The sequence below is a fragment of the Pelodiscus sinensis genome, chromosome 15, assembly GCF_052426305.1.
Source record: "Pelodiscus sinensis isolate ZL-2025 chromosome 15, ASM5242630v1, whole genome shotgun sequence".
Lineage (NCBI taxonomy): Eukaryota > Metazoa > Chordata > Testudines > Trionychidae > Pelodiscus > Pelodiscus sinensis.
This window is the reverse complement of record NC_143066.1, coordinates 24634423-24647817: the sequence shown is the minus strand read 5'-3', so window position 1 is coordinate 24647817 and position 13395 is coordinate 24634423. Positions and strand designations below refer to the sequence as shown.

The 13395-nt window shown below is 43.6% G+C and overlaps 1 protein-coding gene and 1 non-coding gene across 6 annotated transcripts in view; both read right to left on the bottom strand.

The window, feature by feature from the left end:
- POLR3E (RNA polymerase III subunit E) overlaps positions 1-3273 on the bottom strand; it is a 42185-nt gene extending 38912 nt beyond the window's left edge. For 2 of the 5 annotated variants that reach the window (XM_006112793.5, XM_006112796.5), the window contains exon 1: positions 3118-3272. The gene's annotated coding sequence lies outside the window, so the exon portion shown is untranslated. Of the gene's footprint in view, positions 1-829; positions 932-3117 lie in introns of all 5 variants that reach the window. The other 3 variants (XM_006112794.5, XM_006112795.5, XM_075899468.2) reach the window with 3 other exon arrangements.
- A 79-nt stretch (positions 3274-3352) lies between these two features.
- Positions 3353-3434, bottom strand: TRNAL-AAG (transfer RNA leucine (anticodon AAG)). Its single transcript has one exon. It is a non-coding gene; the product is annotated as a tRNA-Leu (tRNA).
- Positions 3435-13395: the final 9961 nt, after the last annotated feature.

Sequence of the window (13395 nt, the reverse complement as noted above, 5' to 3'; positions counted from 1 at the left end):
TCACATACCCCAACCCAAATTCCTGCACCCTCACATCTGCAAGCCTGTGGCTTGGCCCTCCCCGAGCCAGTGTCCCCTTCTCCACCTCCTCCTGCATCCAGATTTCTTCCCAGAACTTGCACCTCTCACCCCTTCCCACACCCAAATCCCTCATTCCCACCCCAGAGCCTACACATCCTGTCTCAACACAGCAAGGGTCCAGCTAGACTGCAGGAGTTTTTCAGGATTCTGGAGATATCCCAGAAAAACTCTTCTGCATCCGGGGTTGCATTTGTTCTTCCACTTTTTTAGTGGAAGAGCAAACAGGCTCTTTTGGTCACCCCTATATTCCTCTTTCCACAAGGAATAAGGTGGCTTCCAAAAGAAGGGTTCTTTTTCTGACATTTGGTCCAGTGTAGACAGGCCAAATGTTGGAAAAACCTCTTCCTACAGAATAATAATAAAAAAAAAAAAAAAAGCAGCAGTATAAGGATTGGGGATAGCAACTGACGGAGAGGAGGAGAATAGAGAGGGCAGGGCTTCAAAGAAGGGGCGGGGCAGTAGATCTTGGCTTGGTCTGTCATTTAAAAAGTGATCTTGGGTGTAAAAAGGTTGGAGACCACTAGACTATTAGAAACCAGATTATTTTCAAAGGTGTAAGCATGAGTGTATATTTTACAGAATTAGAAATTAGTATTTCCTTTCTGCTTGTCCCAGTTCATAGAGTAACTCAGTTACTAGTGAAAACATCAGATAACGAATACATCAATTTTCAGTTCCTTTACGGGTAAGAAATGTCTAGAGGATTGCTTTCAATAGAATATTAGTATGGTAAGCATATAAACATTACCTGATATTACCTGTATTACCTGATACAACAATGAATAAAATTAAATGCAATTAGATTCAGCCATTTAAAATGGGAAGCCATACAGACAGCTCTGAGCCAGACCTATTCAACAGAAATACAGTAATCAGAAGAAGAGTTCATGAACAATGGAAAAAGTAAAGGAATTAAATTAAGATAAACATTGGGAGAAATAAAAGATACAATATACAACTTAGTAGATGGCGCAAATACTATTTTTAGGTAGATTCTGGATTGCTGAAGGTATGTCCATCTAAAGAGCTCACTGTTATTAGTTAACTACATTTTAACACATCCCTCCCCCCCCCCAAACAGCTGTAGGGTAATACATGCAAATATCTCAATTTGCCTACAACTAAAACACTGTTAAGCGGGATGGGGTAAGCAGCTGATTAACAGCTGCTCAATTTAGAACAAGTAAAAAAATTCCATCTAATTTAAATTGCATGTAGCATTTAATGAGCAAGAATTCGATTGCCCCAAGTTTGAATTCAGCTAAAACAATGGGGAAACACATCTGTTCTCATTCTATGGGATCTTAAGATGGCCACAAGTGGACAGAACCTCAGTTTTGTGTCTCATCTGAAAGCTAGCATCTCCAGTTCTATAGTGCCCCCTCAGATATGGGTTCTTAACATGATGTGCACAAATAGATCCAGCAGCTCACAATTAACCTGCTTCTCTTTATGGCTAGAATGGAGGGGGCCCTGAAATTACTGAGGTACAGGGAGACCTGAAACATTTTTCTGGTGCAACATGGGGTCACGGTACACACAGAAATGGGAATCACTGTTCTACTAATATGCAGAAGCTCTGGTTCATAACCACTAAAAAGGGAAGAATGACATCTTCTGAATTAGCATTGTCACTTCCTGTAGCACTCAGGTTTTTCTTAGAGGTCTCTCATTCAAACACTGGCCCAGATCCTGATCAGTTGATGTTCAGCACAATGCCTATGTTAGTTTGAGAACTACAGGAAGACAACTGTGTATTTACAAGGTTCTCTCCTTCACTTTCTCCTTTTCAAAACCACATTCTGTTAATTAACCAAAACATTGGGACTGTGTGCATCAAGGCTTCTATTTCCAGTAATGGTTACTTCAGCCAGGCAGTACATGAACCTTAACATTTCCATAAATATCATTTGTGTACTAAATGTTAAGCTTGTTCTTTCAGTGTCAGGGTAGCTGGATGAATGAAATTAGTAAATAGCTTCTCCCTAACCACAGCATAATCAAAGAAAACCCAGTGCAAAGGGTAGGTCACCTGGTCAGTGAGTCAGTGAAAGCTCCAAATTACAGGCATGACACATCGTGCCTGGTATCTGCTGGGCCTTCATACTGGATGCCACCCTCTGCTATAAGAAGGTTTTTAATTATTTTTTCCAGCAGCTTGTAAGTCTACTTTCTCCCAGCACAATAACAGTAAATAGGGAATTACAGCAAAACATGTCAATTTAGCCAGCTTTTAAAACATAGGTTTAAACTATTGATTGCAAAAATCCTGCTCTGAGCAAGAATGACTTGGTAGTTTGAATCAGGATGTAAAGCTCTTCCTAAACAAGCCACAACACAGATGGCCAGAAAGAGGTGCATGTACCTGTGCCATTCACTACTCACTCTTCCAGGACAGGGGAAGCAGCTGGAGGGGCAGGAGTTATCAAACTCTGCTTACTGCTTGGGGGGAGGTAGGAGAAGAAGCCTCCCCAAAGAGATGGCCGATGTAACCACTTCACCTCAGGGAGAAGAGATTCCACACCTACCTACAACCTCATGTTAAATCTGACTCTTTCCTAGTCCTGGGATACTCTAAAGGCAAAGAGAGACGGTGCCAAGTCTTTTTTTCAATTCTTAGCCCATAACTAGACTTTGGTGTGAGGCTGAGACGGCTGATGTAACCATGCAGCAATCGCACGGAGGGGACACTGCACGCCCCCCCACATACACAGGCGAGAGGCAGAGAGGAAGCCTGATTGATTGATTACAAGCAAACCGTGTGAATTTCAGCAGTCATCCCCGCATCATTCCGGGGGAGGGGGGGAGATATGCAGAGCATCCCCAACCCCTGCCCAGCTATTCCCAGGTCCCCCTCCCCAGGCAGTTCCCGGCGAATGAGTTCAGACTCCGGGAGAGTTTTGAGCTCAAGCCCAGGAACTGCAGCAGGCAGCGCGCACCCCAGCCCAGGCCTTGCAAAGGAACGCGCCCCGCAGCAGCTGCAACGCCCTGCGCAGCACTAGGGGCCGGAGCCATGCACCACACAAGCCCCCCTACCTCGTGGCGCGGGGTCCAGGGGCAGCCGGTCCCCCCTTCGGCGCGTTGCAATGGGTTTGCGGGTCCCGGGGTCTCTTATGCAGCAGCCATGTTGATGTAACTCCAGCAGCAGACACGTGGGGAGACTAGTTCCTCCTCTTACCCACAATGCTTCCCAGGCGGGGTCAAGGTTCTCCGCGTGGCAGCAGGCGGCGCTGTGCGGTCCCCTGCAAAACACAGAAGCACAAAAGCTTTCTGGCAGCGGTGGGATTCGAACCCACGCCCCCGAAGAGACTGGAGCCTTAATCCAGCGCCTTAGACCGCTCGGCCACGCTACCTACATGGGATGTGGTTGTTCCTATAGTATATTCATTTGATGGTTCTTATTTTTTCCTTTGTAATTTTCCAATACTATAGCTTATGTATAGTCAGAAGCTTTGGAGGTATATTCAATTATGGAGAGTCTTTCACATAGAAATGAAGGGCTTGAATGCACTTGCTTCCATTATAGATTTTTTTTGTTTAAAAATAGTTTTTTTCAGAAGATAAACTATTTTGCAACTCAGGTACATGAATAAGCTCAGATCACTGATCTAGATAGATAGTAAGAAATAATATTAGCAATAGGTACAAACAGGTAAGTTTGGCTAATCAGTATTTTTGCATTTAGATTGCATTAATTAGAGCAATCATTCCAGAGCTCCCGAGCTGCTTGAAGTTCTGGAGGGATGTCCCATTGCTCACTAATAGTGTGGGCATGTCACTGTTCCAATGTGAAACAACTAAGTATAAAAATGGGTGTCAAACTTTTACAAAACTCAGTATCCTAGTACAGCAGTGTAATAATGTGATGTCACTGTGTATCAGAGAATTGTCATACAGTAGCCCAATGAAGCTTCTGTTATATAATGCCACAGTGCAGCATCAACCCAAAGTTTTGCAACATTACAATGCAAACATCAAGCCTTTGCAACATCACAATGACATGAGTGTGAATTGTCCCCCCATAAGGGAGGCCTGCAATTTGGCAGGAAAAGCCTACATTTCTGGTATCTCTTGCCCGGGATGTTCTAGTTTGATGTATTTTTTTCTTTCTTGAACAATTCTTGCTGAAAAATCAAAGCCTGGTTCATTTGAAAAGCTTATAGCCTCTAGGCATTTTCTTCTCACTGCTGTGTGGTAAAACAGCCGTCTAAGAAATATAATTTATGCAATCATGTGCCGAAAGTGTCCGTCTGCTATGTACATTGGACAAACGTCTCAGACACTTCACCAAAGGATCAATGCCCACAAAACAGATATCAGACAGGATCACAAAGAAAAAACAGTTTATTGACATTTCAACCAGAAAGGACATTGTCTCAATGACTTGATTTTAAGACTTCACTTGAAAGAGAATCCTCTGAACTGTTATTCATGCTTAAATTCGACACTTTACACTCAAGTGAATAAAGACGCTAATTATCTTCCCCATTACAAAGATAGCTTCCCCAATTATCACCTCTAATATCATTAGCTCACAGACATTTACCTCCCTTCTTCCATCCCCCTTCTGTTCTGAAATTTGATTTGTCCTTTTCATATGTGTTCATTTTTTTAATTGTGTCCTTTGGTATATATGGTTGTGACAATTTTCTTTCACTATTTGATCTGAGAAAGTGGGTCTGGCCCACGAAAGCTCATCACCTATTAAACCATCTTGTTAGTCTTTAAAGTGCTACATAGTCCTGTTTTTTGTTTCGTCTAAGTTCATAGCATTATAACAATGTGAACCTAATGCAGAAAAAGAGAAAGAAGAAGGGCATACTGGAGACTGGTACTTTGAGTTGGTGTCTGCTGCGGAGTCTCTCTCTCCACATAAGTGTGTGGAAGATCTAGAGCCAGTTGATGTAAAACACACTTTCTTTCCTTCTTTCTCCATCAGTGGCAATGTGGGGGCAGGGAGACTGTGTCTAGACTGGCAAGTTTTTCCGCAAAAGTAGCTGCTTATGCGGAAAAACTTGCCAGCTGTCTACACTGGCCGCTTGAATTTCTGCAAGAACACTGACTTCCTATTGTCTGAAATCAGTGCTTCTTGCGGAAATACTATGCTGCTCCCGTTTGGGCAAAAGTCCTTTTGTGCAAAGCTTTTGCGCAAAAGGGCCAGTGTAGGCAGCTCAGATTTGTTTTGCGCAAAAAAGCCCCGATCGCTAAAATGGCGATCGGGGCTTTTTTTGTGGAAAAGCGCGTCTAGATTGGCACGGACGCTTTTCTGCAAAAAGTGCTTTAGCGGAAAAGCGTCCGTGCCAATCTAGATGCTCTTTTCCACAAATGCTTTTAACGGAAAACTTTTCCGTTAAAAGCATTTGGGGAAAATCATGCCAGTCTAGACGTAGCCGGAAAGTCTGTTTAGGGAAAGAGAGGGTGGAAAGAAGTCTGCATGGAGCAAGCCCATTAAATTGTAATCCACCATGATTTAAGTCTTTAATTTGGGCAGTTCATTTAAGTGGAATTCTGGTGCAACTCCAGAACCCTCTTATTGCCTGGTCCACCTGATAAATTCTTAAATTCCTTTTAATGCCATAAAGTATCTGTTATCTTCTAGAGCCCAGCCTTTCCACTGCCACAGATCTTTCTCCCCGCCCTACACACAAACCTATCTCCCAGCTTTCGGGCCTTCTTTCTTCCTCAGAAGGTATACTGTCCCTAGTCTGGGCTGCTGATGCTTTTCAGGAAGTGTTAACCAAGATACACCCATGTCTACTTGCTTTCAGTACTGCTGCAGCAGTCTCATACACTCAAATGAATTCCTGGATGCTATTTACAATCATTTATCTCAATCAAGCTCCTTTCACTTACAGTGAATTCAGTTGGTTTATTTTTCACATCCCTATGTGTGAGGAGAATCAGGTTTGCAGGCTTTAACTGGTCATACAGAGCGATTCACCAGGTCCCTGGACTGCTCAACAAACAGGCAAAAGAGTATATGGAGACAGGCTGGATTACTAACTTTTCCATGATAAAGGAGGTGAATGAAGCATGCATTTACACTTCTCAAAAATGGCTGGAAGAGTCCAAATTGACAGCCAAAACCTCAGATCAAATTTGTTCTCCCTGCAGAAAAGAAGTTCGGCATGTACAATTTGTTCAGGATCGTTATACTAAACAGGTTACTAATACCATTTTATACCTACTATGCTATTTATCAGCAGTCCAGCTTGCTTCAGTTCACATCACAGGGAAGGCTGGGCTTTTAGGAGCAGTTTCTGCTCAGTGTCCAGGGACTTTAAAAGCAGAATGGGACCATTGCCATATTTATGTGAGCTGTGATTTCATCATTTCTCCCAAACTAAAAAGGACTGGGTTGTATGTTTGCCAAGAGTGTCACTGAGGATTCAATAACTGGCACTCTTTACACTGAATCAACACTGATGCAGTGTTCCAGAATGGTGTTGAGATCACACTGTCCTTCAGAAGAGATGTACCCCTACAACTGAGACTCTGACTGAGCCCAATTACATTCTGCCTGCCTGCATTCCTAGGTGTTTGAACTAAGGGAAGGCACAAGCAGGCCTGGGGCGCATAGTAAGATTCCAATTTTTCTCTCCTTTCCTTAAGCAATCTCTTAAAGTGCTAGAGATCAAGGATGTTTTTAACAGAACACATTGTCCTGAATGTCCTAGTCTTTCTTGTGTAATGAAAGCTAAGTTGTCTTTTTTCTATAAGAAACTCAGCCTAGGAAGAAATACCACACAGTATCTGATCTGTAACCCTGAGGTGCTTTTAGGATTACAACGTGTTTGGGATGAAATTTCCTCAGATTTTGAGTGTAGTAATACTTTGAGCAAAAGGTTTGCCTCAGGTACCAATTATAAAGATGCATAAAAAGCCCTGCCTTCTCTCACACCAGAATTATGAGATCAAAGTTTCTCCTTCCTTGCACAAACACAATAGAGCTCTTTACCCACCCTGCCTCTTTGTCAAATGGGACTGAAAAAATAAGATATTGGATGTGAAGTGTGGATTGCACTAGTAGAGTTATGCTGAAGAAACATAGTAAATCTGTGTTTGGATCAAAGACTTACACATGGAAGATGCACCCTTCACCAAATCTGAATTTTGAAAAGCTAAGGCAACCTTTAAATCAGCTTCCGTACGTAATGATTGGAAGATAGGTAACATAACACCAATATTTAAAAAGGGCTCTAGAGGTGATCCTGGCAATTGTAGACCGGTAAGTCTAACGTCAGTACCGGGCAAATTAGTTGAAACTATAGTCAAGAATAAAATTGTCAGACACATGGATGAAAATAATTCGTTGGGGGAAAGTCAACATGGTTTCTGTAAAGGGAAATCATTCCTTACTAATCTGCTAGAGTTCTTTGAGGAGGTCAACAAACATGTGAACAAGGGGGATCCAGTGGATATAGTATACTTAGATTTCCAGAAAGCCTTTGACAAGGTCCCTCACCAAAGGCTCTTAATTAAAGTGAGTTGTCAGGTATAAAAGGGAAGGTCCTTTCATGGATTGGTAACTGGTTTAAAAGACAGGAAACAGGGTCTTTTAAAGGGTAGGAATAAATGGTAAGTTTTCCAAATGGAGAAAGGTAACTAGTGGGGTCAACCCAAGGGTCTGTCCTGGGACCATCCTATTAAACTTATTTATAAATGATCTAGAGAAAAAGATAAACAGTGAAGTGGCAAAATTTGCAGATGATATCAAACTGCTCAAGAGAGTTAAGACCAACGCAGACTATGAAGAGCTTCAAAAAGATCTCACCAAACTAAGGGTATGTCTACACTTGCACCCTCTTTCAATAAAGGGATGCAAATGAAGACATTCGAAATTGCAAATGAAGCTGGGATTTAAATATCCTGTGCTTCATTTGCATAATCGCATTATGGCGCTATTTCAAAATAGCGCTATTTCGAAATAACAGATGCTATTAAGACGCGGTTATTTCAAGAGAAAACCCTTCTCTTGAAATAACCCATATTCCTCATACAATGAGGTTTAACGGTTATTTCACAAGTAGTATTTTCTTTCGAAATAACCGCATCTACACAGCATTTTATTTCAAAATAATGCTATTTTGAAATAGTGCCATAACGCGATTATGCAAATGAAGCGTGGGGTATTTAAATCCTGGCTTCATTTACAATTTCGAATGTCTTCATTTATCCCTCTACCGAAAGAGGGTGCAAGTGTAGACACACACTAAGTGACTGGGCAAAATGGCAAATAAAATTTAATGCTGATAAATGTAAAGTGATGCACATTGGAAAAAATAATCCCAACTATATATATACACAATATGATGGGGACTAACTTGGCTACAACTACTCAAGAGAGATCTTGGAGTCATTGTTGATAGTTCTCTGAAAACATCCACTCAGTGTGCAACAGCAGTCAAAAAAGGAAATAGAATGTTAAGAGTCATTAAAAAAGGGATAGAGAATAAGACAGAAAATATCTTACTGCAGAGTTTCCCAAACTATGGGCCGTGGCCCAGTACCAGGCCGCAGGAAAAAAGTACTGGGCCTCAGCGTGGTTGCCGGGGTGTCCCGGGCTCCCGGAGTGCCCGTGTGGCGCCGGGTCCCCAAGCCCTTGGCTGGCCTGGGAGGAGTCTGCAGCTGGATCTTCCAGCTCCCAGCAGATGCGTAGCTAGGAGAGGTTGGGGTGGCGGGGAGGGGGAAGGAGAAGGAAGAGGGGAGAGCCGGCCAACAGAAGCAGCACTGGACACGGGAATCGGGGTGGGCCAGGGAGAGTGGGGGAGGGGCAGCCGGCAGATGCAGAGCTGGGCAGGGGGCTGGCTGGCAGAGATTGGGAGTAGGAGTAGGGGAGAAGCGGCCACTGGAAGCAGGGCTTGCCTGGGACATAGGGACTGTCCATGAGAGACTGGGGGGCTGGCAGAAGCAGGGCTGCCGGGGGGCGCGAGGTTGGGGGTAGGGAGCTGGCCGGGGAAGATGGAGGCGGGGGTGAGGGGAGAGAAGCAACTGCCGGAAGCAGGGCTGGACGCAGGCAGCGGGACTGGCCAAGGGAGATTGGGAGGCGCAGCGGGGGGAGCGAATCAGCCAGTGGGGAGCGGGACTGACCCGGCCATATGCGGATCTCGGGGCACTTCCTCCCCCCCCACTCCCGCAAAGCACAAGTGAGTCCGGCCCAGGGATTCTATTGTGCCCCCCACACACCACCTCAAGTAGTTGCGAACTGGCTGGCTGGTAGATACACTCATGCAGTCTGAGCACATTTACCAGCCAGGCAGTTCGAAACTACAAACTGATACATCTAGTAATAATAAAACTTACCTAATGAGAAAATACCAGACATGTTATGTTATATGTTATATGTCTGGTATTTTCTCAGTTTGTTTTTTATGTGTTTATATTTTTGGGCTGCAAAAAACAATATAGAAAAAAAAGGGTTCCAACTAAAGTAAAAAGTTTGGGAAACCCTGGTCTAACCAGCTTTCTGTCTGTCTTACACTCCATTTATCCAATCCATATTCTTTAACTTGCTGGCAAGAATATTGTGAGTGATTATCTCAAAAGCTTTGCTAAAGCTGGCACTGGGGGCTTTGAGAGGACCAGAAACAACTTATTGGAATATTCATCATTTGATTAATGAATATGCAAATGAATGTTCCCGGTCCTCCAAAAGTTTGTGAATGGATATACTGGTCCCCGTGTCAAAAAGTTTGGCAACCCCTGTCTTATTGCCTCTAAATAAAACCATAGTATTCCCACATCTTGTATACTGCATACAGATGTGGTTGCCTCATCTCAAAAAAGATATATTGGCATTGGAAAAGGTTCAGAAAAGGGCAACAAAAATTATTAGGGGTTTGGAACTGGTCCCATATGAAGAGTGATTAAAAAGATTTGGACTATTCAGCTTAGAAAATAAGAGACTAATGGGGGATATGATAGAGGTCTATAAAATCATGACTGGTGTGAAAAAAGTGAATAAGGAAAAGTTTTTTACTTATTTCCACAATATAAGAACTAGAGGTCTCCAAATTAAATTAATAGACATCACAGGTTTAAAACAAACAAAACGAAGTTTTTCTTCACTCAGTGCACAGTCTACCTGTGGAACGCCATACCAGAAATCTCCACAATGGCAGTCTGTTCAATGGGTGCCTCCACCGATGCCCGCGCCACTTCACTGGCCCTGCTGGCACCCCTGAGCTATGTACAGAGCTCAGCATCCTCAGCCTCCTCAACAACCGTGTCCAACTCCCAGATCAGAAAGCTCTCCAGCCCTGTCAGCCCCTCCCCTTCTGTAATGGACCTAGAGGAGGGAACAACACCACATATGAGCTGGGTGAGATTGATTCGCCTGAACTCGAATGCCAGTTGATGTCACCAGATGATGCTATCAGTCAATCTGTGGAACTCCTTGCCAGAGGATATGGTGAAGGCTAGAACTTTAAGAGGGTTAAAAAAAGAGCTAGATAGATTCATGGAGGTTAGATCCATCAATGGCTGTTAGCCAGGATAGGTAGGAATGGTATCCCTAGTCTCTGTTTCTCTGGAGGTGCGTGACAGGAGAGGGATCACGTGAGGATTACCTGTTGTGATCCCTCCCTCTGGGGCATCTGGTATTGGCCACTGTCAGCAGACAGGATACTGGGCTAGATAAACTTTTGATCTGACCCAGTATGGCCGTTCTTATGTATGGCAATTTCACCCTTTTGGTACACACTTCGGTGCCAGCAGGAACCATGACACACATAGAGATGCTGAGACTTGATGCAGTTTCCTCAGCCCTTCTGTTGTTACAATGTGAAAGCCATCAAAATACAAAGACCAACCACCAGCTGGCTTGTGCTGGATGGTTTTTGAAGTCCCAGCTGATATGGCAATGACAAAAAAATTGCATCTGAGTGGGCAAAGTTTAAAAGACTATCTGTTACAATCCCCTATTGGTGGGGTTTTCTGGCCTCAGAATTTCTTCCTAGGGGAACAATCCTTAGATTTTTGGGATTCAGATCATACAAAAGAAACAATCTTTTCATTATAAAACAACATGAGAGCTCTGTAACACTTCACAGTACATGTTAGTAGGGACCTTCTCGAGAAGATGCTTGAATTACAAAGTTATACTGCTTGCTTCATATAACACTAAGTTAATTAAAATGAAATATATTGCTTGTGTGTGTGTATGTGTATGTGTGTAAATCAAATAAAGTAAGTCAATTTCCTGCTCCTACACTCAGCTAGCACTCCCCCTGATTTTAGTAAGAAAGGATGGCAAAATTAGGCCCCAACTTTATCACTCTGGGCTGAGTTTACACAGAGATGTTTCAAACTCTGAAGAAAGTGAAAGCTGGTGAAATATCAATAGGTAAGAGTAACTCCATACATTTAGCAGCCCTCCATTACCTGAGGGAGGGAAAAGAGGAATCTGTCTTCTCCTTGACTAAAGAGTGCAAGAGAGCTCAGGCTGGGAACTTAGATCTGGCCTCCACTACAAAGTTATTTCAAAATAAATTGCCTTGCATTGACCTAGTTGTACATCTGTCCACATTTAAATTTGTCTTCTACCAAAGTAACAGTGTTACAGTAACACCACCTGCCCAAGTGTTGTTGAGTCATGAACAACATTCTGTATTACCTATGTCAACTCTAACAGTTCTCCAGCAGCTGTCCTACAATCCCCACATAGGACTTTTTTGGTCACAGAGGAGAACTCCGCTGCCTACTCACATAAACTAGAAGACCCCTCACCTCAAACACACTTTTAAATGCCTTTCCCTGATTCTCCAGCTTGGCAAGCTCACCTGGCTGTTCAGTAACTGCCGAGCTTACTAGGCTGGTGGCACGCTTCAGAGGTGCACTGGCTTGGAGCAGACAGGAAACATTGGATAGAAGCTGTGGATAGAAGAGGCAGTGCCAGCACAGCTATGGAACAACCATAGAAACATGGACATTTGCCAGGAGATTGCCTGGGTGATGCAGGAGGAAGGGTATGACGGAACACCAGGGTTATGTCTACACTGCTTGTTTCTCAGGCTCAGAAGCATCACCCCACCATCTGCAGGTGTGAACGCCACCAACAATCTTGAATTGGTTTTTGCTATGTCCCATAGCAATCTATCCTCCAGCAAATTGTCACGATCCACATGGCTCTTTGTGGGGCTCTGCCAATACTGGAAGATCACACATCTTGTGCTTGCAGTGTGTGTGATAATAGTGGAGAGCTGTGCAGGCCCCATGCTTCTGTCAGGAATGGTGGACAGTAAGGAGGACTGTATGGTTTTGCAGGACTTTTTTAAAAATTATGGGATATGGATGACATGATTAGATGGAGACATTTGGGAAGTTGATCCCTTGCTTCCAGTCACCCTTGCATAACTGGTTTCTGACCACAACACTCTGCCAAAACACAGCACACTGGATGACGGTAGGTGGCACACTGGAATATCTACCACGGTGCACTGCATTGTGTAGCAACACAAGCACACCAGGTGAGCACACGCAGCACTGATGCAAGAAGCCAAGTATGCTCATGAGCTGCAGGCACGGCTGGACTAAACTCTAAAAAATAGACCTTTCTGCTACATCTTAAATGAAACTAGAAAATAGGGAACATCTTCCTCACAGCCAAAAGCCCAGGTTCAGACACACACCTGTCCTCCCAAAATCCAAAGGGGTTCAAATGTGAGTTTGTGATGTCAATCAGGAGTAGTTTTAATGAGACCAGTGGAGTTACACTAGAGTAAACAGATCAGAATCAGACGTAGGGGAGTTGTGCAGTCCATGCAATTAAAAGATTGGCAACACTTCCATTTATATTGCTCCACTGCGTGTTTGTGCATCATCACTGTTGTAGTGGGGTTACCAATGTAGTAGGTCAGGATTTACTGGCATGGTGTCCTGACAGATCTTCTGTTCTGTCAATGATAACAAGAAGACTGTGTGCATAATAACATGTGCCATGTTGACTTGTGCAGTTAGTCAACATAGCAGACTCAGAGAGCCCCCAAAGACCACAAATCAGAGAAGGACCGAAGGCACCCGATGAGGTTTATTGTTAAGCCAAGTACAGTAATAGTTGTCAGTAGACTCCACCGAACCACTATGCATATGTAGCCTGTAACAATGGACCAGCCAATCAGTAGGAGGTCCCACTTCCCCCTCGACTGGACAAAGACCGTCCATCCAAGACACCACTTTATATACAGGTACAAACAAGTTACACATCACTCCTGACATGTCAGGTTACCACACTCTGGTGCTTAGATACCACCCATCACCCTACATCTCCTGGTTCGATTAGATCATCTATATCCATTATTCTGGCAGTTTAGACCC